General features: G+C 46.0%; 1 long non-coding RNA gene across 1 annotated transcript; it reads right to left on the bottom strand.

Moving 5' to 3' along the window:
* Nucleotides 1–11271: 11271 nt before the first annotated feature.
* LOC310923812 lies at nt 11272–12568 on the bottom strand. Its single transcript, XR_014592696.1, has 3 exons — nt 12122–12568; nt 11767–11839; nt 11272–11667 (listed from the first exon to the last, which is right to left on the bottom strand). It is a non-coding gene; the product is annotated as an uncharacterized lncRNA (long non-coding RNA).
* Nucleotides 12569–27369: the final 14801 nt, after the last annotated feature.

Genomic DNA, 27369 nt, shown 5'->3' with positions numbered 1-27369 from the left:
AACATATTGTACAAGCATTACAAAGTAATTCCAGTCCTAGCACATTACATATTATATTATAATCTGTAACTTCTGTAAGGATAACTTTTTTTTCCTGGGAAAAGCATAAATTTTCCTCATAATGTCTGTCAATATAATTCCAGAAAAATCAGCCAGGAATTTTTTCGTGGGTTTAGTGGGAAGTTGCCGTTTTGTTTTTTGGGTTTTGTTTGAGTTTTTTGGCTGGCTGGGCTGGGGGTTTTTGGGGGGTTGAAGCGGAACATTAAACCACGAGAAACTGCGCAATTTTTGGCTGCATAACTAAAGGAAGAAGAAAACTGCTTCACGGATGCATGATTACTGCAGTTAAGTTTCCAAGAAGCAGGAGCTACAATTAGTAGTGAGAAATTCTCCAACACACAGTTCACAAAAAGTCTCATTGATTGTGTAGTTGCATCAACATGTTTTAAATTCTGGAAAAAACCCAACTATTTTGAAACTTTTGTATTTATCAAGAAAATGGTACTATGTGAGAATACATTCAGTTATCACTAGCTGCCAGGATTGAGAGAATTACAACAAATACTAGTTATAGAAACCATGCAGAGTCAGGACTTCGGAGCTTTTATTGCTGCATTTAGCGCAATTGAGATCCCAGTCAACAATTATTGCCCATATTCACAACTGAAATGTAAAGCATAGCTAATGCAGCTCCCTAGAATCTACCCATGGTATACAGTTAGAACCGTTTAGCCATTCATGTCAGCCATTATGACCTGAATGTGAAGAATGCCTGTGCAGGCTGTAAACATCAATCTACTTTTATAAGCTGGGGAGGTGTGGGTGAGTAAAATCGTCAAACGACATAGTCATTGCAAAGGTCACGCAGCATTCTACACACTGCACTGGCTTTCTAATGCAATGACAAGTCCTGCATTACCTTATTTCATGGAAACCCGACCGCTATGGTTTGGCTAACGGTGCCAAAAGATAAACTGATACCAGGCTGGAGGATGGGGAAGAAGGCCCACGTGCTGACAGAACAGTGGGATCAGATTCTGATGTGCATTTAGTGGTGTCAGGCTGAAGTACTTTCAAAATCCACTTTGGAGATGCCAAGATTCTGACAAACCCATGTGTTTAGCAACACTTCTATCAGGGGTGGTCACATAGATTATAAATAGCAGAGTGATAACTACATATATCTGTACTTCATAATAAAAAGCACTCATTTGTACAACTCATGTGACAACAACACGAAGAACTGGTCAAGTTGAAGAAAAGAAAGTGAACACTAATATTTCAGATGCCTTATCCAAGCCTGCTTGCAGAACTAATCTCTGTGTAGCTCAGATCTCCACGTAATGGATGATAAGACTTTCCATAGTTGTAGGGCTGCTGGAATTCCTTCTTTGCTGCAAAGAAGTATAAACTTTGGAGATCCATAACCGGAAGCTGCAATTATTGCAAGCCAGTGGCAAAAACTCAACACGTTCAGAAAAAGTAAGCGCCAGATCACAAGATTAGAAACAAAAGAAATATCACTTATTTCCTCGCTGAACCTCTAAGGTGCATGTCTGTTATGTCTTCAAGATTTTGTCCACAACAAGGTCAATTTCTAGAAGGATGACAGACACAAATGATACTACTCTCTCAAATGAGAGATTTCAGTCATTCAGTGTCTTTCATAAAACCACCAGCTACCACAAGGGTCACAATAAAAGTCATCGGCTCTAGAAATGCTGTTTATCTAGGAGAAGTACATCCACAGAAAGGTTTGGGTCAGAAGGGATAGTAAAGATCACCCTGTTTCAACCCCTTGCCACGCACAGGGATTCCACGCATCAGATTGGGTTGCTCGGGAGCCCATTCTGGCCTCAAACACTGACAGGGATGGGTCATCCACAACTTCCCTGGGCAACCTGTGCTTCACCACCCTCTGAATGAACAGTTTCTTCCTAACAACCAATCTAACCCACCCTCTTTCAGTTTAAAACCATTGCCCCTCGTCCTGTTGCTATCTGCCTGTACAAAAACAAGTCCCTCACCCCCCTTTTTGTAAGCCCCCTAAAGTACTCAAAGGTCGCAATGAAGTCTCCCTGAAGCCTTCTCTTCTCCAGGCTGAACAACTCCAGCTCTCTAAGCTTATCTTTGCTGGAAATACGTAGGTCATTATGTACACCTGAGTCACGTCTTATGCAGTTACTCACAGGCTGACTAACTGCTGGGTGCCATTGGGTCACCAGGGAGCCAATGGGAAATACTCGTTTAGACCTTCATAGGTGGTCATAGCCAGCTATCTCTCTCTCTCTGCAGCTTTGACCACTGCAGGCAGACTCTCTGCAGCCGTCTGTCCAACAGACAGAAACTTCTCTGACGGTTTTAAAACAGAACACCCTTAAAGTACTTTTAGTCCTCCCTCTTAACAAAGGCATCACACTCAATCACAAAAACTACGGAAATATCATAACTTGCAAAGCTCCTGCCAAAATGTAAAATCAGATCAAGAACAACAAAAAAGATATCAAAACTCTTCTTTTGTAAGTGCTCAGTAGCTCAGGTATGGCTCCACGATCCAGATTTTCAAAACTAACTCTTCAAATATCTCCTATTTTCCACCTTTGTGGAAGCAGCTCTCAAGATTCTGGTCTAGTTAAGAGAGCTGAATTGAAGGCTGGTATCAAACCAACAGGAAGACTCACCTCCAAATCAGAACAGCTAATGGCCATTTAAAATTCCACCTAAATCAGCTTTTAGACCACTGTATAACAGCTTTCGAGGACATCATAGCAGAAACTGCCCAGATTAAAATTAAATGGAGATTTGTGTCCTTACTTCTGAACTATGCTTGGAACTCCCTGGATTCATTTTTTCCCCCCCAGTTAAATTACCATGAAAAAATCTAGCAATATTAGAAAATAATGGTTCAGATACCAAAGATGCTCAGAATCTCCAGTATCTAATTAATGCTGCATCAACCACACAGTAAAAAGGAATTCAACTGATAAATCTTTTCGGGAGCAAAAGAGCTCGTCTTGGTTTGCTGCTATTTCCAGGTCAGTATTATTTGCTTCTCATATCTCACACTTACGTAGAAGTATTTACTAAGATAAAAGTATCATCAGTTTTACCATAGATATTCGTGTTTCTGAAAACATACACAGTGCCATTTATGTTATTCCATTTGAAATGTTTTGGTCATATAACCAGAAACTGGAATCAACTGAAGGAACAGTGTTCATTACAGAGAACGCAGGTGACTGGCACAGCAACCAAAGCTCGCTCTTTTGCCATTTGTGTGCAGCCACATCAGAACCTGACCCACAAATTCATGTTTTCACTGCACAAATTTGGTGTGTATAGCTGTAGCGGCACCTCCCATAGTTCTCAGTACTGAAATTCCCTTTTGGTCAGCTCTGCTAACTTGGGAACTTCTCCAACCTAAATTGTTGGGAGGGCACTGAATAACGATCAGCACCTAATTGATCTTCCCTGAACCCTCAAAGCAAAGCAGGAGGGTACTCACACAAACAAAAGCTCATACTGAGCTTTAACATGGACACGGATACCTAAAGCTGGACATTACCGTAACATTGACGCGAGATTCTCCATACTGGGAAGTATACTAGACCGTGAAATGGAACGGGGAACAACAATCCCTTGTCCCTTCCGTATCACCCAGCTTACACCTATTCCTTGCAATATAAGCAAGCGTGGATAGCTCCGCAGAACAGAAAGGAAGCAGTCTATAAATTGTATGGATGGTGTTTACCTTTTTCACATGGGGGGAAAAGTGGCAGTTTCTACAATGTATCAAACGGCAGCTTTACCTTTTACCCAGAGGTAGGAAGCCCAATGTCCGCATTCACGGGTCAGTAGGAATGAAGAGGGTAGGAATGCAATACAGACTCTGCTCATTCCCAATTCTAGTGAATTTAATTTCCAAGCTTTTACTTTTTAACCCCAAGTCTGCATAGACCGCAGACCAGTTTTTTAAGCTTCAACAGTCTTAAACCCCCCTCAAGACATGCTTAACCAAGAGGACCTAAACAAGCTGTCTAAACAAGCTGTCATCTGTGAAAGCCAAGTCTCTGGTACCCCGGTTTTATGTGCCCAAATCACAGCGTACTGTCCGGTAGTACTCTCCTGGCATCAAGGTTTGCACAGGAACTCTCAACTCTTCTCGCAGAGACAGACACTGAAAAAGGATTACATAAAACATCTCAGTACCAGATGAGCTTTCCACTAAGTGGTGTTTCTATGCGCCACACGTTACAACGTTCTGTTACACTGCAGGAAGTTTTATCACTGGGAGGAATGACTGACTACGTCTGTGCGAGTTTAGCTACCACTGACCCCGCGTCGCAGAAGAGGAACTCCGTGTCCTTAAACGTTACCCCGTGCCAACGCAGTCTGGCAACAGTCGTGAAGTATCCTCTTATGCATGCCCTTGGCCCTCCCTCCTGCCGTCTCCCAGGCCGCTTACTTGGCTCTGGCCAGCGACCGCTAGCTTGGCACGACTGGAGAATGTGTCGTCGGCCGAACCTTGCTCCGGCGAGCCGGGCCCCACGGCCGCCTCGTTCACCCAGTCCTGCGGCAGCCCCGCCGACTGGCCCAGGGCCTCCACCTGCCGAGACAGGCGCTCCAGCTGTACCCGCAGGCGCAGGTTCTCCTGCTGCAGCTCAGAGACAGCATGTGCCAGGGGGCTGGCGAGGCGCAGCACCTCCTCCACCTGCCGGCCTACCCCCTGCTTGAACAGCTGGATGTCCACATGGATGTCCCGGACGGCGCCCCGCAGCGTGTCCTCATAGCGTCCCAGGCCGTCACAGACGGTCTGAGCCTCCCGGCTGTTCAGATCCTCGATCTCGCCGGCCATGGTGTCCACGGGCCGCAGGCTACGCGGGCAAGGACGGAGGGGCTCGGGAGCGGCCAGCGGCGGAAGCCTGATCGTCTCCCCGCTCGCCGCCGCCTGTCCTTCTCTTCGAGAGCTCCCTGTGCCTCCTGGCGGCCCTGACCCGGCCCCCGGCGCCGCCGGGCACGGCCCGCTCTCCTGGGGCGCAGGAGGCACAGAAGCGGCGCGAGTGGCGCGGCTGCAAGGTCCGCCCCGCTCCGCGTTCACTCCTTCAGAGGGGGAGATGGAATTTGGGGAGGCAATGGTGGAACAAGCCGGGAGAAGGGGCGGGGCCACGGGCTCATTCACAGCTGCCCAGGGACTTTAGGGCCCGAGAGGGCCGGGCGCTGCGGGCTGCGGTGTGGGGCTGCGGGAGCGAGACGGCACGAAGCGGGCGCCAGCGCCGGGCTGGGTGAAGGAAGAAGTGGGAGATGTGGGTCGGAAAGGAATAGGAGAGAGACAGAACGAGGGGAGGAGCGGTTAGTACCAGAGCCTTCCCAAGTTGCTTGGTCGATGACCATGTGAAAGTATGCACAGGCTGTCTCTTTCGCGGGAACTCGGGGGCAAAAGTAAAAGAGAAAGGTCTTTGAGGGCATAGAGACAGAAATGCACGCACATACACCCTTAGACAAACCGCCAAGTTGCTGCCCATGAAAGCGCAGAAACTCATAACCGGCATGTTCACACTTAAACGTTTCCCATACTAGGCTGCAATTCGATGGGCATTAGTATTGAGCTGCCAAGTCGTCTGGCAGATCCAATCTGTGTGCATGTGGGAAGAGACACATTTCTGCCAAACTAGCCAGAGCCACGATGCAGAATGCTTTCAAGCATATTCTTTACTGCAGCACAAGACAAAAAAAAAGCCTCACAGAAAAAAGGAATCTGAGAAATACTTTAAAGACATTTGTGTCATCAAGTAGCCTATATCTGTCAGCCCTCTATGTCAAATAGCTACAACTTCTTTGGTAAAATTAAACAGTTGGCAATAGTAGTTCTCTTGCAGCAGCAAGTAGCTAAGCCTATAAACCTGGAATATGCAGGGAAAGTTGTAGTTCTGCCCTAGTCAGTATGGGTAAAACCCTAAAGCAATAATAACATAATTCAATTACCATTAGCTCACAGGCAATTTCTTAGCATATACAACCTTATCTAAAAATACATATATGTGTGTGTGTTTATTGATCTTGGCAGCTCATAGTCCTAATAGTGTAATTCTTTGGAAAATACTCTTCCTGGATGGTAAATATTTCCATTTTTACAATATTTTCAATTACTAAAGAAAACTTACACTTCATCACAGAATAACTATCTAGTAGAAAATTCAGCTTTCTGATAAAAGGTGTTTTGAAAAAAAGTTTCCAACCTATTCTCAGTTAGGTCTAGCAGAGCCAAGCAAATCAAATTTTGTTGCTTCTTATAGCTGACAGGCAACTTTTCTGTGTCTTTTTACTCATAGCAGGAATTATCGTAACATTGAGATCACGGTGGCAGAAGGCAACAGAGTGTGCACAAGGCACGTGTCCGCAGATGTACGTGCAATCGCATACATCCAAAGGCAGCAATAGGAGAAGCCATTCCCTGATTTGTGCAAGGTATTCAGCTCCTTTGGCCCTGCTCGCTCACCACAAGAAGGACTAACGATCTCCGTTATACCTAAGGATGCCAAGCCCTGTAAAGGGTAACATTTAAGAGACAACAGCCGCTGCCATGGCTGCAAACTTTGTTTTCTCAATACTGATCTCGGGTATCTGAGACCTGGTCATCCTCTCCTTAGCAATCACTATCCGATCGTGTGTCTGACAGCGTTCCACAGGCTGTTCCAATTCTTTCCAGATCAGAGTTCTAGCTTTTCATGGCATAAAGCAACCCGATACTCTGGGATAGCTCCAGCTTACACAAAACTGCCAGCCAAGGGGAAGGCCTCAGCAGTAGGACTTTTTTTGTCAGCACCTGTCTCAAAGCTCTCTACTGCAGAAGAAGTGGAAAAAAAATCTACAGTCACTTCACCCAGACCAGTTCCTTATTCACACCTCCTCCTTAGCACTTGCTTCACCAAGCACAGCATCTTACAATGTGGTTTATTATTTTGCACAGCACTCAGCTTACCCCATCTGGAAAGAGGTGATACCACTTGAAATTCTGAGACCGGGGCAGAGGGGGGCAAAAAGGAGAAGCAACTGCAAAACTTATGGGGATCTGGTGCGCTGTGAGAGTGATTCACAGGCTAAGTATCTCTCGAGCAAATCTATTATTAGGAGGATCAAAACCTACTATTGTATTAATTCACTTTTGGGTTTTGCATTTGAAAGGAGTAGGATTGCCCAACACTATGCTATGGGAAGGCAACAGCACCCCGGCATTGTCCAGCTGGGATATTGCTGCATGTTTTCATGGCTGGGTTGTTTACCCTGTGGAGTTGCCAAAAGACGTACAAAACTCCCGCCAAAGCGTCCCCACACCAGCTAACTACAGTTCTCATTCTAAGAAACAACATTACCAAGCATCTGGAGACATTCGGGAATGCCAAAAGACCAGTAGCAGGACGTTTTTCTCATTCCTCCAGTGTAATCTTCTGCTAGGTACCCCACTATTTCACTTTGCATTGTGTTACAGAGTTCATCAGGGCTATTTGACATTTATCGGGCCAGGGCTAGGTGATGGCTTTCCTGTCATGATAATGATCGTTGATGATCTCCTCAAGCACCCTTCCTAAATACTCCAACACATTCCTGTGTACCACGTAAAACTCCCACAGCTTGATAGAGGCCTGACCGGTATGTCTGTCTTTTCCTGACTGGGATTCACTTTTTCCTGAATGGTCTGTTTTTCCAACTTGTTATTCTTCCCACTTGCTACAATCTGTCCCACTCTCTTGTTCTATAGCAAACAAATTCCATTATGCCTCCTTTTAGGAGGGAGATCCCAAGCGTTAAAACATGTTTACAGTCTGTCACAAACCCATATAAAATTGATACTGTGCCAAACAGAGAGCAGCCAGCTTCCTTCCTTCAACAGGAGACCTGTAGCCCTTGGCTTCTGCTGTGGCATTTTGGCCCACGTAACACAGGTAACGTTCATCGTATGGCTGACCGGACATAGCAATTGACAATACAGTCAGACATTTGCCAAGGGCAGCCACGTAATGATCCCGGTACAGCTTCTAAAGGGTTGGGAAAAACTTCTACTGCAGATAGAACCCTGACCTTGCATTAAGCTTAACAGAAGGAATGATCTGAAGCTCCTAATTGAGGTAAATATGCACATGCTGGTAATTTAAAAGTTAACAGGGCAAATTTCAATCTCAGCTATAATATTATTATTAATGTGAAATTATTCTTTCAATTCATGCAGTTACTTGATATTTACTGTTATCGCCCTAAAATCAGAATGCAGGCCTTGGTCTTAATTTTGAAGAGTGCCCGTACCAAGTACCGGATTTTTTTTCCTCCCTTGTGTGCCAGAAAATAAACAACAAAGGAAGGTGATCTATATGTAGGCTTACAAGAACATTCACAAAAAGAGGCAGAGGAAAACACTTGTGTTTTGCTTCATCAAAAATATTTTATCCCAACTGTTATTCATTATCAGAGCAATGAACACAGATGTGGAGAGCAGCAGTGGGCTCAACGGTTTGGCTTCAACTCTTTTAATATAGAGCCAAGCTCATAATCAATTTCTTTGATGCATATACTTCTTATTGCAAGCGGAAGGGGCATCACTAAGTTCCTTAAGAAAGCAAAGACTTTTTTCCTGTCTTTATAGACAGGACAGAAACAGAGGCATTTCCTGAGTGCTGTAACTCACTAGTCTACAGCACCAAGTGGTTAAACTGCTGAGTAAGAACTCTGCTTCGTACAGTTCTCATCTGGCTTTCTAGCGCCAGGCCTAAGCTTTGCCTCTCCGCTGCTTCCCTGAGTGTCCCGACAGCCGAGGCAGTGCACCTAGCCAACTGCATCTCTCAGCACCTTAAGCTATGTCCGTAAGCAAAGAAATATTTAGGACTTCCCTGACAGATTGAAGCCAATACAACTTCCTCATACTTCAACCCTAAAATGAGAGAAAATATGGGGACCTTTCATAAGCTTCTGGTTCAAAACTTTCCCATGAACATCAGCATCAAATCCCTCCAGAATCCTCCTGCCACCATTCCTCACAACAGGTTTAGAAAGGTGGCATTTCCTTCCATAATTTGCACAATTACGGCAGTTCCTTTACCCGTATATCCTGTACTGCTTGGTACAGGTTGGAAGCTTTGCTGCAAAATAACTTTGCAAGTAATAATCAGAAGCATTGAGATGCACGGCAGAACAGGAGGCATTTGACAAGTGTTATCCTGAAACCTGTGGAATATACAAAGCCTAGGTTCTCACCCTACTGTATTCCTAATGAGCTTCTTTATGGCATAGACCAGCACTGGTCTGCCCACACCAACAGTGGGCAGTTTGTGTCATGGGTAACAGCGGTATGCCTCTTTCTACATGGGAGCTTGCTTTCCCGTTGTGTTATTCCCATTGACAAATCAGAAGCTGTGTCAATGGGAATAACCGGTAGTATTTAGTACCGGTAGTCTGGACCTGAAGCATACCTTTCTTTAGAGTATATGCAAAGTAAACTAGGCCCTCATTTGAGAGATCATTGAAGATTTGCTAACATTCAGAAAGCTCACAGGCAGTTAGAGCCTGGCTCACACGGCCAAGGAACACGCAACTTTGTTCTGATTTGTTCCGAAGGTTTTTAGCAGTCAACAGAAATAGCGCTCGGTAAAGGTCAGCAACTCATCTTTCTAGACCTAATAACAATAACGGGCCCAGCAAGGTTGTTCTGTGATGACACCCGTGGTGATTTATGACCTACAAGGGGCTGTCTTACACCAGGGGCACACAAAATGCGGTAATGCTGGTTGCAGCTTGGAGGGGTTAACAAAACCTGCGGCCGAGGGTAGCAAAGGCTTTTCTGCCTTCGCTAGCTAATGTTTCCGTGTGGCTTTTAATAGGTTCCTTCTCTCACAGAGAACTGAGAGCCATTGAAGCCAACGAGTTTAGCGAGAAAGTTGTGAAAAGACCAGGAAGCTCAGCTTTTGATTATGACTTGCAAGTACACTTTTATGGCCTACAGGCAGTTCTTTTTTCATGTGTATTTTGTTGGCAGAAAGGAGAGAAGATGACAAAACTGGTAACTTGTGGACTGAATACCTTGGTTGGGGGAAATACAGGGCAGAGTCGCATGCTGGAAGGACTGCCTTCTAATTTTGTGCCACAGATGGACAGATGGAAAATTACTCCTGACAGCTGAATGCAATGTGCATTCATTACATGCAGCTTCCCCTAGCAAGCATGACACTGTAGCATCAGGAGCAAAGACTGAGCTGAAGAATTACCTGCTATCAATCAAATTACAAAAGGATGAGGGGCAAGAAAAAAGACAAAAAAAACCCTAACCAAACTCTCCTCTCGTCTGTGCCAGGCAGGCCCATTAATGGGACTAGAATCTATGAGAGGCTGAAATAAAGTGAGCAAACTCATCCTCTGCACTTCATCAGCACAGCTGAAGAACTGATATGCAAAGAAACAGAACTAAAGGAAGAACAGGAGCACTGACGGCCAGGATGATAAAAGGATAAACTTGCCAGCTGTCACCAGCTGTCTTCCTACAACCCAAGTAGCTGTCAGTGAATCCTCTCTGGACATAGCACATGCTCCACAGATAGCCTTGTCAGTCACGGTGTGCTTCTAAGGGTAAGCTTAGTCTCTGACCATGTAACAAATCTTTTAAGAAAGGCAGTAACTGGCTCCAAATGAAAATTCCCTCCAGAGTGGAGACTGTAACTAAATGTGCAATGCAGAAAAGCCACTGTGTGAAGGACCCTTTGCTCACATGACAAACTCAAGGAGGCCTCTCTTGTAGAAATCTGGCAGTCAAGATAGATACACTAAAGATACGCTGAAAAGGCTCTTGGAAAAACTGGATTTAATGGCCCCATCAAGACTGTCCAGTACCAAAATAGGCCACTGACAGCTTTGGCTCAAGACTCTTGTTCAGACCTCAGTGCTTCTGTAAGTCACAAGCCATTTGAACCTCTGCAGAAAGCTTGTTCCCCTCTCCTGTGGAACCACACTTCAGGTAGCACTTCCTCTGCCCACTCCTGAGGCTATCTAGCCTGCCTGAAAAGAGTAATGGCTGATCCCAGAATTACAGAAGGCAGAGACTGGAAAGGACCCTTTTTCTTCCAACCAGAAAGTCCAAAGCCATCAAAGAACCATTAAGTGAACACCTGAGCAATTACCTGAGCAGCACCTGGAGATGAGAGACCAGGCACTCCTGACTTCCAAGAGCTCCCAGAGCTGCCTTGCTACTCACCTTTAGCCTTGGACAGCAAGACAATCCTAGAGACAGAAATCCAGGTTCCTGCTGCTTCTGGAACGAGGCACCAAACAACTCCTGGCTGCTGGTGCCTGAACACAGCAGCAAAACCAGGATGCTCTTCCTTGGGCAACACTCCAGCCTCTAGAAAGCCAGGAACACAGGACAACCCTGCCTCTCCACTGGGGCATATAGATCCAGCTCCACTGCCATATGGACATTTGAGACAGGAATCCATAACCCTCTGTGAAATCAAATCACAGCCCCAGATGTTTTCCTGCTCGTGTCCTTAGCCCGTCACTTACCTTTCATAGGCTTCTGCCAAGTGCTTGCAAATGCTTTGCTTCTATCCAAAAAGATTAATACCACCTTATTTCAAGGTTTCAAGAAGTCACATCAAGTCATCTGGGTCACGTGTTCCACATCAGATTCTCCTGTAGAAAAAAAAAAAATATATTTTTCATTGCAGATCATTTCTTAAGCTCACAGGAACACCAGGATCTCACATATCCCCACAGAAATTCTCTCAATACCATTTGCTACTTCTCTCTCTACCAGGGCACCAACAAGTTCTGGGTCAGTTCTTGTTCCATGTTGGCCAGGGACCTTAAGAGATAAAAGAGGGCACTATTATTACTACTAATTACAGCCACAGGCTTTAAAATTTCCACAAATTACAAGCTTCTGGAAGCAGAAGCAGATATACCTCACCCTGCTGGAGCTGACTTGTCCATTCCCTGCTCTGCTCTCACAAACCCTTCAGCCTTGCTGCCAAACCCAGTGCTCATGTCCAGAGCACACATATCCAGAGCAGCCCCCAGTGCTTATTTTACATCCCCCCGAGCGTGGCCAAAGCCCCCCAAGTGCATAGGAACAACAAATCCTCACAGTGAACCAACAGCAGCACCAACAGGTTTAATCCATTCAGACAACAACTGATGCATTTCACTGCTGTGCACTGGCACTGCTCGGTGTGGGAGGGTCAACTGAGCTTCTGCACGTCCTGAAGGACAAAACATGAAAACAAAATTAATTCTTTCCACAAAACAAAAAGGCATAAAAATCATAAAAAAATATGCCCTAGAAATGCCCTCTTCATTTTGAAATTAGTGTCCTCGAACTTAAACAATCATTAAAAACAGAAAACACATGAGATGGACAAAAGCACCAGATAACGGACAAACCTTCAGGCTCACATCCTTCTGGAAAATGGTTTCTCCAAGTCTTTTCCCTCATTCCAAGCCCTTCTCCATCCTCAGGGATCACTGCACTCACCCCAAGGAGCTCACCAGGGAAAAGGAGCAAGTGGAGACTTGGTGGCTGCCCTGGGATCTCTCCTTGCACCACTCCAGGCAGTGACCAGTGACCGAGTGTTTTTCCAGTCCACAGTGGCAGGAGAATGGACACAGACACCAACAGGGAGAATGGCCTTATTTTACTATTAATGGGGAGGCAAAACAGAGGTAAAAGGACACATTTGGAAAAACAATGAGCTTATCACTCGCTTGGCTTTAACATTTCAGCAGGTCACAAATCACTGCAGGGACATTCAATCTCACGGGGAATACGATAAAATATGCTGCAAAGACAGGAACCTTGCACATGTTGATAGCAGCACATCAGCTACAGAGCATTCCAAACATTTGGAAGGAAAGGAACTGAAGTCTCCCAGCAGCAGCAAGTGCTGCTCGATCCCTTTAGGACAGAAGGTTACTCTAAGCCAGGACTAGAGAAAAACCCCACACATTCAAGGACCTTCCAGGGCTCCGTTCGTTTGCCCAAGCAATCCTGAGCTATATGGAAATGTGCATCTCCCTACTCAAAGCAGCAGAGAACCCCCAAGGAGAAGCTCAGCAGTGTCCCTCAGCACTGCTACCCAAGATCACCTACAGGGACTGAGGTCCAACACCAGGGACTCTGAGGCTTCCTCACCCTCCATAGCCACACAGCAGCTGGGAATCCCCTGTCACAGCCCAGCCCTGGAGAACTGGGAATTCCCACGAGTGTGTCCACCATCAGGCAAAGAGGCTCTGGCCATGCCGGGACAGGGCCCAGGTCACACAGTTGCGGGCAATGAACGGGCTCACGCAACTCCCACTGCAGGCACAGCTGGGCTCAGCCTCCTCCTGGATGTGCCCAAAGCCTGGCCAGGGCTTCAAGAGCCACGCAAGAGCTGCCTTCGGCACTGCATCTCCCAACGAGGCCACAGGACTGATCTCGGGGCCCTGTCCGGCCTCTGAACGCAGGAAGGTCAAGCCATGCTTCACTAATGAGCACTGACCTAGTCCAGAACACTAATGATCCTGGCTATTTCACTACTGAGGGGATGCAAACACAACATCTGGTTTAAACCTTTATCTCCAGGTCAACTTGAGCTCAGGGCCTGTTGTTCAGGCCTTGGCACTTCACAAGTTATGGCAAACTTGCAGATGCCCAATACCTTGAAAAGGAAAACTTAAACTAGCAGAAATAACTCACATTACTCAAAAGCTGCCTCCTCTTCTAATAAGTACCTCTTACAAATTCTATAGTAACTTCCACAGAAATTTTATTATTCAAGTTACTTTATGAATCAACCTCAAAAGACTGTTTCTTCCTGCCATGTTCTGTCCCAGTTAAAGCCTAATTAATACATTCAGCATCAGACCCCAGCGAGACCTATGCACTGCAAGAGATTAAAGGGAAAAAACCAAGGTAGGCAAAGTTCTGTACCTTCCCCAAACAACATACCTCAAAAGTACATGTCTCCCTCTCACTTGCAAAAACACCAAGGCTCAGCATATTCATACTCCCAGCATATTCCCAGCCGCCCAGAGGAAAAGGTCTTGCAATTCTAAGGCAAATTCCGACCAAGGCACGGAACAACGGGCTCTCAACCCAACCCCAGCTGCACCTGTTACTACCCACCATATAACGTATACCTCAATACAGTCCCACACACCATACCCTGCAGGGAAATAAATGAGGATAGTCTTACCGCACTAAAACAGCCCAGGGACACCCCACAGACCGCCCAGAGAGCTCCACACCGAGCCATAAACCCAGAAGCCTCTTCCGGGACCCTTTTGAAGCCCCGCCCGGCCCGCGATTGGCGGGCTCGCTCAGGCATGGGCAGCGCTGATTGGACAGCGGGCCCCAAGAACCGCCCCGGCCCCGCCCCGCCCCGCCCTGAGGGCCCGGGAGCTCCGCCCCTCCCTCAGCGCCGACCCCGGTTCCCCCCGGCCCCGGTTCCCCGGCCCTGGCACTGGCCTCGATCCCCCCGGCCCCGGTTCCCCGGCCCCGCCCCGCCCGCGCTGAGGGCCCGGGGGCTCCGCTCTCCCTCGGTTCCCCCCGGCCCCGCTTTCCCCCGGCCCCGATTCCCCCGGTCCCGATCCCCTGCCCCGGCCTCCCCCCGGCCCCGGCAGAGATCCCGGCTCCGGTTCCCCCCGGCCCCACTCCCCCACAGGTGTGAGCCACTAGGATGAGGAGGGGACAGACCAGGCTGTAATGGACAGTGGGAGCTGTAATGGATAATGAGGGGCGGTTCTGGCCGGGGACGGTTTAAGAGGGGGAGCCTCAGCTCGGTTTGGTATCGGCCGTGGGGTGTGAGGAGCTCATCCTGAGGTCTTGGACGTGGTTCATGGAGTGAAGGTGGGAGCACGTGGATTTGGAGCATCACTTTGGGAGGTAATGAGGGATAAGCCTTTATACCGAGCATCAGCAGAAGGTAAGCCAGTGTGGGTTTATAGAGGGGGCTTTGTTTCCTTTTCAGCTTTATCTTAGTAATCCCTTCCTGGTGCTCCTAGAAAAAAAAAGGAGTTATGGAAATAAAAGAAGTTGAAATTGCGAAAAAAAAAAATTCCTCTTCTGTAGTTTTCTATGTTTGAACTGGAGGAAACTCATTTTCACCTAGAATTTTAATGAGTTGTGTATGTTTATGTGTTCTTTATTCAGTATTGGGTTCTTTGGTAGTATGTAGCATTTTGTTTGACTTTTTTGGTGTTATTTATTGTGTGCAACTTGGTTTTTGAGTAAAGATGATGTTATAGTGGATTTTTTTTGTATTTGAGGTAGAACTAATTTAAGTAGCTTTTTTTTGAGAGGCTTCTGGTGTGTATTATTGGGGTTTTGTGTATTATATGTAGGGATTCAGGTTGGACAGAGCTAGTTTTTTCTTTTTTGTGGTTTTAAGGTGGTTTTTAATGTTTTATTGTGTAGTGTTATTTATTTTGTAGATGCCACATGATGAGGGAAATATGGTGTATTTATTTCATGTTGGGTTTCATAGTTTGCATGTTGGCCAGAGTATTTTTGAACTGAGTTTTGTTGTTGAACTGCTTTTTAGGGAAAATGTGTTTTTCAAGGGTATGTTTTCAAAGGTTTACAGTGGTGTAATAGGCTGTGGTGTGAGGTATGGGGGAGGTTTTTTTAGTGGTGGCTTTTATCATGGCAAGTGTGTTATGTTTGTTTTAGCGGCCTAGACACAGTGTGATGTAGGTAATTTTATAGGATTTATTAAAATTTATAATTAGATTATTGTTTATTGTATTATAGGGGGTTGTTTTTTTAGCGTGCTTGACTATGGTACATGTTTTATAGTTATGGATAATTTAGGAGATATCGTTTGTACTCAAATGAATCTCTTGGTTTTGTGTGAATTTAGGTGGTTTGTTTGTTTTGATGGCTTTGAGATATTGTGAGTTTATTAGAGTAGAAATAATTGGTTTTGGTGCTGTTAATTTTTGATAGGTTAATGAATTTATATAGGTCAAAAGACATGGGTTTTCTGCTTCTTATTTGTTTAGAGACAGGTCTTTAAGTTGGGGGGGTTCTGAGTCTATATTTTGGAGGCTTTTTGAGGGGAATGGACATTGGGTTATCTTTATTATATTTGGTAGCTTGGCTATAAGTACGAAGACTTGGTACTTTTTTTGGTGGACTTTTGTTTGTGTTTTTGTTTCTAAAATTGATATATTTGTGTGGTCAGGGTAGTTTCTGGTGTAACTCTAAGCCTCCATTATTGTTTGGGTGTTTCATGTCGTCCACTTGTATTACACTGAGATCCTCTCACCCGCCTGCCAACAGCCCTGCTGAGATCATCCCTGGATGTTTGGTTTTCTTTATGGCACCTGACTGAGACAGCAGGAATTTCCCTGAGGCAGAGACAGCCTTCCTTGGCCCCTGATGTGGATTCTCATCCCTGAACATCCCAGAGATAAGTGAAGGGCTCAAAGCCACAGAGGGGGTGAAAGTGGGGTGTGGGTTGGGAGTCACCGGAAGGGATTTTTGGGTCGGGTTTGGAGATGGGGATGTCCAAGATGTGACCCCTTTAGGGCACGTGAAGGGAAGGTCTCACAGTGCTGAGGTGTGCAGGGCAGAGCAGTCCCAGGGCACGTCGTGTCACTTGTCTGTTGTGCACTCTGTGTCTGTTGTGTGTTTTGTTTTGTGTGTCTTTTGCCTTAACCCTTCAAGGGGTCTTTTGGAAACCCCAGGCATCGTTCTTAACATCTCCCTGTTCCTTGGACAGGCACTGATATCATTGAACTTTGACTCAGGTGCTCAGACACACATCAGAATCCATCTCTCTCCACAACCATCCAGGCTGGTGCCTTTCCAGGTCTTGTTCTGAGCTGTATCCACAGCTGTGCCCTGCTGTGATCCATTCTGGCAGATTAGGTCTTCTAAAAGTGCACAGCTCAGTGGAGGATTCTGACCGTAGGATTCTCAGGCATCCATCTCTGCCTTTCTTGGGATCAGTGATCCCATTGGCATCTTCTTCCTGCAGGGTTCTCTGAGCCTGGTCAGCTCTCCATCGGTCTGACCTCGGTCATCTCATTGCGAGTTCTCTCGGTCCTCAGGGTCATTCTTCTTGCCCAGATATTTCTGTCCCTGTTGTGTCCCCCCTTTTGTCCTGTCCTGTGTCACGGGTGTTGGTGTGTTTGGCCTGGAGCTGCTCTGCCTTGTTGCTCAGTCTGGGTGTGGGGGGAATGGGACAAGTCCTGGGGAGTTGAAATTTGTCATGTGGGGTGTAGTTGGGCTGTAGAGGGTATTCCTGGATTGACACAAAGTGTCTGGAGCTGTCGAGTTCTCCTTGGTAAAAATCAATTTAAGGACTGAAAACATGAGGGGCTGACAAGTTATGCACACCAGAGACACTTTTTTTTTTTTTTTTTATATAGCTGTGAGACTTACATCTTGATTTTGAGTCTCTTTCTTGGCCAACTTATTTTGTTAAAAATCTTATTTTGAAGTGCCTCAAACCAAGGACATCCTGTTTGAAACTTTATCCCTGTTGTTTTTCCTCTTGCAGGTAGTTGGCAAAAAAGGATGGAGCCAGTAGGAAGCAAAGCCCCTGGAAGGCCTTATCCCAGTCCAGCTGTTGTTTTGTGTTCTTTAAAAGATTTTATATTTATTTTTAATTTTTAACTTTTTTTTAATATTACGTTTAGGTTTTTTTTGATTTTTATTTTATTTCCATGGGGTTTTTTTTTTGCATTTTTAATTTTTAAAACCTTTTTCCTAATTTTTATTCAATTTTATTTATTTTTATTTTTTCATGTTTTCTTTGTTCCTTTTAAAAATTCTATTTCTTACCCAGAGTAGGTGGAAGTTTGGCCCTAAAGGAGAGGAAAACCAGGAAAGAATGACATGAAAGAACACTAAAATAATTTCTGCCATGCTTTAATATAAAAAGAATAAAGAATAACATGAATAAAGACCAACCATTCTCTGTTTTCCAGGAGCCTCCCATTCTCTGCACACTGACCACCCTTCTGGTGGACTTCTACACAGAAACCTTTAACTTTTTAATCCTATTTTTCCCTCCTCATGTTTTTTATGTTTTATTTGTTCATTTTTTTATTATTATTATTTTTCTCCATTCTCTTTCTTACCCCGGGTAGGTGGAAGTTTGGCTGTTGGCAAGAAAGAAGTTGAAAAATGACCTCCACGTCCATTGGGTGTCTGGAAATAATTGAGAGTGCAGTTAGCAAAAAACCTCTGTATTATCTGCTAAATTAAAAAGCTTTAACAGCGAAAGGTGTAAAGACTGTGGTGCCCTTTTTTTCCTCTCAGGTCTCATTCTCCCCATGCACAGTATTACCAGGAGTAACTTGAGGTCAGGTGTTTTTCAGAGGTAGCAATAAAATTAAACCTTTTATTTTCTAACTCTCTGAACCTCCTTGTTAATTAGCCAAGAAATCCAAAACTAAGCAAACAAGAAAAACCCAGAACAAAACCCCCCCACAAACAATTCCCCCCTCCCCAAAATCGAGATTATTATTTTAATAAAGATTAAATATTTACCCCTTAGAAAACCAGGGTCCTTCAATTCTGATTAAGTGTGGTTCTGATGTGTTTGGTTAATGAATTCATATAATTTAAAATATCAAGAAGTAAACAGAAATTGAAAAAAAAGTAGCAAAAAGAGAACTATAAAATACAAAAAATTATATCAATAGATGCAATCAATATTATTAAATGTTCCATATATTACAATATGTAAAATATATGGAATATAATGTACATGATATAATAGATAAATGGTAATGATTAACAGAAATATCCAACTAAGAAATAGAAGAAATATTGAAGTGTAGCCTAAAATGAAGGCTTTTTTGATTTTGGCTCGGTTGATGGCAGGGTTGTCGTAGTTGTTGTGGTTGGGGGTCTTTTGGGGCCTTTATTTTCGGGGATGTTTGGAAGGGGAATTTTGGCCACGTTCTTTTCTGCCTCCGCTCCCTGCGGCAGCTGTGCCACCGTGTGGACACAGAGCCGTACTGCAGCTCTCCCCCGAGCCGATCTGTTAGGCAATGCTGCCATCATGTGGATAAAGATCGGTACTGCAGCTCTCCCCCAGGCTGTGATCTGTAAGGCAATGCTGCCATCTCGTGGATAAATTTCGGTACTGCAGGTCTCCGCCGTAGCAGCCCCGGGCAGTTTTGCCGCCCGAGCGCCGAAAGATCACGGCCAAAAAGGCCGGAAAACAAATGTGAGCACCCGGACACGTGGCAGCCGGCTCCCTGCGCGCGACCTGGACTACGGAGCCGCCCGGGAGCTTTTTCCGCGGCGTACGCAGGTGAGTGGACACGGGATGGGGGCTGAGCGGCGCCACGGCAGTGTTCGGGCAGGCGATGTGGTCCGGCGCCTGTGCGAGCAGCCGAGGGGGACATTTGGGGGGGGGTGCCACAACCAAGATGGCGGCGCGGCTCGCGGCGCTTGACCTTTTAAAGAGGGCGGCCAAAAGGGTGGGAAACAGAGAGGACCTTTAGTGTGTCTATCTAACTGCCTGCATAAAAATCCCGACCACGGCGCCGCTCGGGGACAATTTTCTGTGGCGTTTCCAGATGTACGGACACGCGCTGTGGGTTCAGCTAGACGCAGCTGGGTTCAGGGTAGGCGTTTTCGTCAGGCGTCTGTGTTAAACACCGATGAGGTCCTTAGTGTGCCACAACCAAGATGGCAGCGCGGCTCGCTGCGCCTGACCTTCTAAAGATGGCGGCAGGGAGGGGCGAAAGTGACGTAATGCTCTTAGCAATCGGAAAGAGCCGGAGAGTGACGAAAATCACCGAGTGTTGTCGAACAGCTGAGAATAGCCGACGGCTGACGGAAATCGCCGAACAGCCGAACCCAGCCGAGTGTCCCCGAACGTCGCCCCCTCAGCCGAACCGAACGAGCCCAGGGCAGTTCCGGGCCGGATTTGCCCCCTTTCTTATTTTCTGAGGTTTTACATATGCATAATGTCTTACAGGCTTTCTTCGTACATATTTATTTTTTGATCTTGGTTATTTTCGTTTGGAATAGTAATTACTTTATCTTTTTCTGCGCACAGTCAGTTTTTAGTGGTGGTGGTCTCCAGGCCCTGGGGGGGGTCTTTTTTTATTCATTTTTTCACCTTTCTCTTTCTCACGTGTGCTTTGGCTTTTTTGGCACAATTTTAAGAGAACATATTATTTTAGAGTCTGTGTTCATTTCTTTATTTGTGCTCTTAATGCTGTTATTCTGTTGTTTGGGTTAGTTCTTCTAGTTCATTCTCTGATTATTTGAAGGTTTCTTATTTGTAATGTTTAAATATATGCAAAAAAGTAATAAGCACAGTGTTACTAAATATATTAATAATATATTAATATATATATAAAATATGTATATGTAATATATAATAATAAATTTATCTTATATATTTTAAAATACTACTTGGAATGTATTCTAATATACTATATTGTATACTATATAATATACTATATACTATACTATACTAATATACATAATGTATATGGTCTTTAGTTTACTATAAAGAATTAGTTATGATTTTTCAGTTTATGCCTCAGAGGCCGGTTTAGATTAAATATCAGGAAGGAATTGTTCCCTGTGAGGGCGGCGGGACCCTGGCACAGGTTCCCCAGAGAAGCTGTGGCTGCGCCTGGATCTGGTGGAAGGTGTCCGTGCCCTGGGTGGGGCTGGAATAGGATGAGCTTTCCCTTCCACAATTCAGTGATTCTGGTGGTCTGGCTGAGGTCAGTCAGCCTGAGGGGCTGTTGCAATTTCAGGCTGGAAGTTGAGTCCTCATAACTTACACTTGCATAAAAGCAAGAATGAACGCTTAAAAAAATTCTAATGCATGATTTTTTTTAATATAAAAATACAAGGAGAGGTGCTTTCTTTTATTTTCTTCTGATTGAATTGTATTTCTCACAGCACAGTAGAAACCCTGTTCTGCTCTGGCTGCTGAAGGACACTGCAGCATCTCCAGGTGCACCTGAAGGCATCTCGACGCCGAGAGAGATTTGTTCTGTTTCTGCATTGACTCTGTTGAAAGGTGAACACAGAACGTCCATGGGTCACCCTGCCAGCTCCACTTGGCTCAGCAGGCATCGCAGGGAGGGCGCTCCTGTCATCTCTCTGGTGAGTCTGGAAGTGGGTTTTCCTGCTGCTCTGTCCCAGAGGGGTTTTCTGTATTGCTGCTGTTGGCATCATAGTGCTGAGTTGTGAGGAACATCACCTGTGTAAGGCAAATACTAGAAAAAAATCACAAACAAAACAACCGTGTCTGCCTTTTGTATGAGAAATTGCATTTTGTCCAGGAAAATCTCACTGGGCCCCGGGCAGAGGAGGGTTCATTCCCATTAGATCAGGAGGGTGCACAAAGCAAACTCCTAAAGGGCCTGGCTGGAGCCTGTTGGGGTCAGCCTTAGCAGGGGGAAGGGTGGCCAGAGGGGCTCAGGCAGGGCTTGGGGTGGGTCTGACCTGCACTGGCCACGTCTGCTCTGTCCTTGCTGAGGTGGGCAAAGGCAAATCTGACAACTGAGTGTGTGCTTGAGACTCTCACTCAGCTGTCTGAGAATCTGTCTAGAGAATGGAAGCGGGGTTGGGTTTAGTTTGGTGTACAGCACTTAAAAGTGGTCTTCAGGTATTCTTCAGTAACTGTATCCTGAATTAAGGCTCCATGCCAGAGTTCTTTGGTGAGAGCATTGTTCTAATGGAGGGTGGTTGTTCCTCTGAACTGGATTTAATGTCTCTGTTATTTTCTGGAGTTCCCATTTATTTTGCTGTGCTGTTGTGGATGTTCACCCTCGTACTCTGGACAGCGGTTTGGGGATTTTTTTCCTTCATTCCCCAACTATAATACTTTTTATTTATTTATTTATTTATTTTTTATTTTATTTTTCCCCCCCATGGCAGTAAAATTCTCTAGAGCACTAAACCGGCTGCAGAATGGCATTTTCTCGGACAGAGTAATGCTGCTTCTCCCAGCCAGCACTGCACTGTTCTTGGTGCCATTTTTCACTGTTTCCTGTAGCCCCAGAATCCGTGGCTGTCCCTCAGGGTTCTGAAGGAGTGCTGTATTTGGATTTTTGGCTTCAGGATCTGAACTGTGGCATCTGGGCTCTATTCTAGGAACCCCGGAAAAGCAAGCTCTTATTCATGAGGAACCATTAACTCTTGAAAGTCGAGCTGTCTTGCAAGAGATGCTGCAAAGGGTGAGATTTAACCTGATATCATTTTTTTTTAATCATCTCTGTGAAATTTTAATGTGCTTCAACAGTTTCTGCAGAACAGATGATTTCACCCAGAGCATTTCAGTGCATTGTAACACGTACTGGACTGCTTCATGTCATTGCTGTCTTGTGTTATGGAAGATCTTCAGCAACTTTTCCTTCAATTTTCATGGAAATTAGCATTTTGTGTTTATCCAGCTCAGCATTAGGTTCCTATTTGTGTCTCAATAATTTGACAGGTTGTTTTTAGTTAGTTGTGATTCACTTCTCCAGATCTTGACTTAACTTTGAGTCACGTCTCTTCTGCCTTTTGTGCAAATGGACTTAATGTTTTTGCTGTCACTTTGTATTGAAATATCGAGCAGCTTTTACTTCTGGGGTTCCCAAAGTCTGCCCTTGGCAGGTGCAGCCTCTGCTTCAACTTGGAGCCCTCAGTCCGCAGGGAAATGGACCTTTGGGGAAGTACTTCCAGCTCTATTTAATGCTTTATGGATGATGCTGATTTTCTGGAGGTAGGCTGTCCATTCTGACCCATTTTCTTCTCTCTCCTTGCAGACTGGACCTGCTGAAAGGCTGAGGCGAGACCAGGATCTGCAAAATCTCTGAGTCTGTCTTGCTGAGGCTGAAGCCATGTTTGCTGTCAACGGTGACATTGTGGAAGATGCTAAAGACTGAAAACTTTGGGGTTTTTCCCCTGAATCACCAGACTCTGTCTGCAGCTGTGCCCTGTGTGTCTCTTAAAAGAGTTTCTGGGTTTAGAAAGGTTTTTTACATTCTGCAATATTAATCTATGACTCAATTGAAAAGAATCATACTCTATCAGTGTGGTGTTAATTGCTCCGAGTTGGTTAATTAAAATAAATGGTAAGGGGTTTTACCAGCCCTTGGATGGCCCCTGGAGCTGGCAGCTCTTGTTTAATTTCTCTTCATTCCTTTCATGTCTTTCAATTATTTCTTAAGCACTTACTGCAATTAGGATATAATTTCTGCCTTGTTGGATTGGGAAATCCAAGCCGAGGTCCTTGGAGGGATTGAAGGGATGGGGAGCTGAGCCTCAGGGTGGGTTTTGACAGTGGGAGTTTGGTGAGGAAGAAAAGAGAGATCCCCAAAAGTGATTAAGGCCAGTTCTGCTGGCTTTGGGTGCTCCTACCCCAAAAAATCATTCTGGTTAAATGGGACTTGAAGAAGGCGGGGCGCTGGGCGGACTCGGGGCGGAGCCAGGGCGCTGTGGGGCGGGGCCCAGAGGCGGCCGGGGGCGGGGCCGGGCAGTGCCGGGGGCGGGGCCCAGAGGCGGGCGGGGGCGGGGCCGGGCAGTGCCGGGGGCGGGGCTCCACGGGCGCGGGGCGGGTCCCAGGTGCCAGGACCCCGGACCCCACCGGAGAGTTCCACACCGAGCTCATAGAGCATCGGCTTTTTCCGGCACCGATTTGAATCCCCGCCCGGCTCCCAGTTGGCGGGCTCGTTGAGGAATCGGCAGCGCTGATTGGACAGCGGGCCCCGGGAACCGCCCCCGGCTCCGCCCCACGCTCAGCACCGACCCCGATTCCTCCCGGCCCCGCTCCCCCGGCACTGTGGAGATGTAATGGATAATGAGGGGACAGGCCAGGCACAGTTGGGAGCCGTAATGGATAACGAGGGGGCGGTTCCAGCCGGGGGCGGTTTAAGAGGGGGAGCCTGAGCTCAGTTCGGTATCCAGCTGTGAGCAGTGAGTGCTCAGGTCGTGGCTGTGGCTCTTGGAGTGAAGGCAGGAGCACGTGGGTTTGGAGCGTCACTTCTGGAGGCCACGAGGGACAAACCTTTATACCCAGCAGCAGCAGAAGGTAAGCCAGTGTGGGTTTATAGGGGGGACTTTTTTTTCTTTTTCAGCTTTGTCTCACCAATCCCTCCCCGGTGCTCCCAGGAGAAAAAGGAGTTATGGAGACAAAAGGAGTTCAAATTGATTGAAGAAACTCCTTTTTCTGTTTTTTTCTGTGTTTAAACTGGAGAGATTTTCTTTTCACCTGGAATTTTAATTAATAGTGGCCCTTCTATGTGGCTTCTTTTCAATATGATGTTCTTAGGTGGTGTGTAGTGTTTTGTGTGATTTTTTTTGGTATTATTTGTTATATATAATTTGGTTTTTGAGTGAAGGTAACTTTATGGATTGCTTTGTTTGTATTTGAGGTAGAATTAATTTAAGTAGCTCTTTTTGAGAGAGTTCTGAAATGTGTTATTGGGGTTTTGTGTGTTGTGTGGAGGGATTCAGGTTGGGTAGAGCTGTTTTTTTCTGTTTGGTGGTTTTTAATGATTTATTGTGTGGCTTTATTCTGTTTGTAGGTGGTGTATGGTGAGGGATGTGTGGTGTATTTATTTCATGTTAGAATTAATAGTTCACATGATCAGAGTATTTCTGAACTGAGTTTGGTTTTCAGGTGGTTTTTGGGGGATATTGTGTTTTTCCAGGGTTTGTTTTCTAAGGTGTACAGTGGTGTAATTGGCTGTGGTGTGAGGTATAGGGGAGGTTTTTATTTATTTAGTGGTGGCTTTTATCATGGTGAGCATCTAGTGTTTGCTTTAGTGGGTTTGAGACAGTGTGAGGTAGTTCATTTTTTAGGGTTTCTTAATATTTATAATTAATTATTGTTTATTGTATTATAGAGTTTGTTTATTGAGCCTGCTTGACTACAGTGTATGTTTTATAGCTTTGGATAATTTGGGAGTTATTGTTTGTAGTCTAATGGATCATTTGGGTTTTGTGTGTATTTACAGGTGGTCTGTGTGTTTTGATGGTTTTGAGGCATTATTGGTTTATTGAGTTTGGAATAATTGTTTTTGGTGCAGTTAATTTACATTTGTGCTATTTTTATTTTTGTAGATTGATTTGTTTATTGTTGTGCTTCTCTGGGTTTTCCAGTCTGCAGCAGGTTTAAACAGCCTGAAGAAAAAGGGAAAAAAAAAGTCTTTGCTTTGGCTGGGTAAAACTAACAAAGAGCAAAGGAGATCTGTGCTGCAGTCTGTCTGTGCTTGGGCTGAATACCCTGGACAGGGAATGCACAGGAGTGACCACAGTTTTCTTAAAACAAGCTGTGTGGTTTTTCTTTCCTTGCTTTGCTCTCAAAATCAGTCCGGAATGTACAGAAGGCATTTCTGAAGGAGTTACTTTAAGTATTTGAGGGTTTTTGGCACTTAAAATATTTGTTTTGGAGGAAGTTTGGGGTTTTGAGTTAGTTATAATAGGATGATTTTACTGCTAATTAGGTGTTTTTATTGCAGTTAAAAGTTGAGACTTTTTTGTTATGTTAGTAATAGGAAATAGGTTTTGTTTTTGTATGTAGTGATGGGATTGGTGTGTATGGTGTGCTGGTGTGGACTAAGGATTTAAAATTCTGTGGTTTTGATGTGTTAGGTTAATGAATTTATATAGTTTAAAAGACGCGGGGTTTATGCTTCTTATTTGGTTAGAGGCAGGTCTTTAAATTGGGGGGTTCTGGGTGTATATTTTGGAAGGTTTTTGAGGGGAATGGAGATGGGGTTATTTTTATTATATTTGGGAAATGGACTAGCAGTAATAAGAGTTGGCTTTTTTTTGCTGCGCTTTTGTTTGTGTTTTCTAAAATTGATATATTTGTGTGGTCAGGGCAGTGGTGTTTCTGGTGCAACTCTGAGCATCCCTTATTGTTTGTGTGTTTCGGGTGGTCACTTGTCTCACACTGAGATCCTCTCACCCAACAGCCCTGCCGGCACCAGGAAATCGCCGCCGCCGTCCTCTCGTGCCCGGAGCCCCGGCAGGACGCCGGCGCAGCGCCGGCTGCGGGCGGAGCAGGAGCGGCTCCTGCCGCCCGGAGCGCTCCCGGTCCCGATCGCGACCGCAACGCCGCCGCGCCCTCAGCCCGGGCCCCGAACCCCCCGGCCCCGATCCGCCGGCCCTGGCGGGAGCGGGGCCGTGAGGGGACAGCGGGGGGGGCTCGCCTGGCCGAACTGGGATTGGCGGGGCCGGCGCTGCCTCCGCTTGTGATTGGTTGGGTTCACCTGGCCGGCGCTTCCTCAGCAGGGATTGGCGGGGCCGGCGCTGCATCCGCTTGTGATTGGCTGAGCTGGCCGGTCCTGGGGCGTAAATTACGCCCTGAGGAGCCGGGGGCGTCAGTCCGGCGGCGGGACGGGGAGCGGCTTTTGGAGCTGCGCGGTCGGTCGGTCGGCCGGGAGGAGCGCCGCTGCGCCGGGACGGGATGTCCGCAGCTGCCGGCCCGGGGAGCGAGGGTGAGCACGGACGCGACTCCCGCGTCCGCCTGCGCCAGTGTCTGGGGGCCGGCGGTGTCCTGGGGCAGTGGCGCCAGCCGTACCCAGGGCGGCCGGAGGCCTGGTGCGGGGCCTGGTGCAGCGCAGGACGACCGGCTGTGCTACCAGGGGCCGGCGAGAAGCGCTTCTGTAGTTTCTGGATTTAAAGCAGTGTTTACAGGATCAGAAATAAAGCAGCAGTTTATGCATTTTTTGTTATTTTATTTTGCTTTTATTAGAAGTAACTATGTTTTTCATATTTATTGCATCTTTTCATTATTTTGCTTGTTTCAATGCACTATTTTTGGCTCGTGGTTTTTTTTTTTGTTTCTTTGTTTTTGTTTCTTTGTGTTTTTTTTTTTTTTGTTTTATTTTGTTTTTTTTTTTTGTTTGTTTGTTTTGTTTTGTTTTTTTTTTTTTGTTTTTCTAAATATCTGATGTTAATTCAGTAAAGGTTGTAGGGCTAGGGCTGAAACAGCAGTTGTGAGCCCAGTAGAGACAGAAAGCCCCAGGATGTGGAATAAAGCCCTTGGCACTAGAGGCACACCCAAAACAGTGTGGAACGGTGGAAATGCTGGGGCTGGAGGGTTCTCCCCACGGGAGAAGGGGATGGAGCTGCAGCTCAGGGCCTGCAGGAGATGCCTGGGGGGTTACCAGCCCTTGCCCCGTGGTACCAAGCAGAGGCTGAGGCTGTGGGGGCTCAGAGGGCTCCAGGGCCTGAGAATCAACCCGTGGACACCTTTTGGGATGGGGGAGCAGGGGCCCAGTGGCTCTTCCCAGCCCCTGGTGCTGCCTGGGGGAGCTGAGGGGGCTTTTGGACAAGTGCTGGGCTGAGACCCAGGGGAAGGGGGGAGATACATGTTGGCCTTCGGGCTTCAAGTGTCCCCAAGGTTGAGAACCCAGGAGGGT

This window comes from Zosterops lateralis, assembly GCF_965231275.1.
Source record: "Zosterops lateralis genome assembly, contig: HAP1_HAP1_SCAFFOLD_357, whole genome shotgun sequence".
Taxonomy (NCBI): domain Eukaryota; kingdom Metazoa; phylum Chordata; class Aves; order Passeriformes; family Zosteropidae; genus Zosterops; species Zosterops lateralis.
Note: the sequence above shows the minus strand (reverse complement) of the source record. Positions and strands in the feature narration are given on the sequence as shown.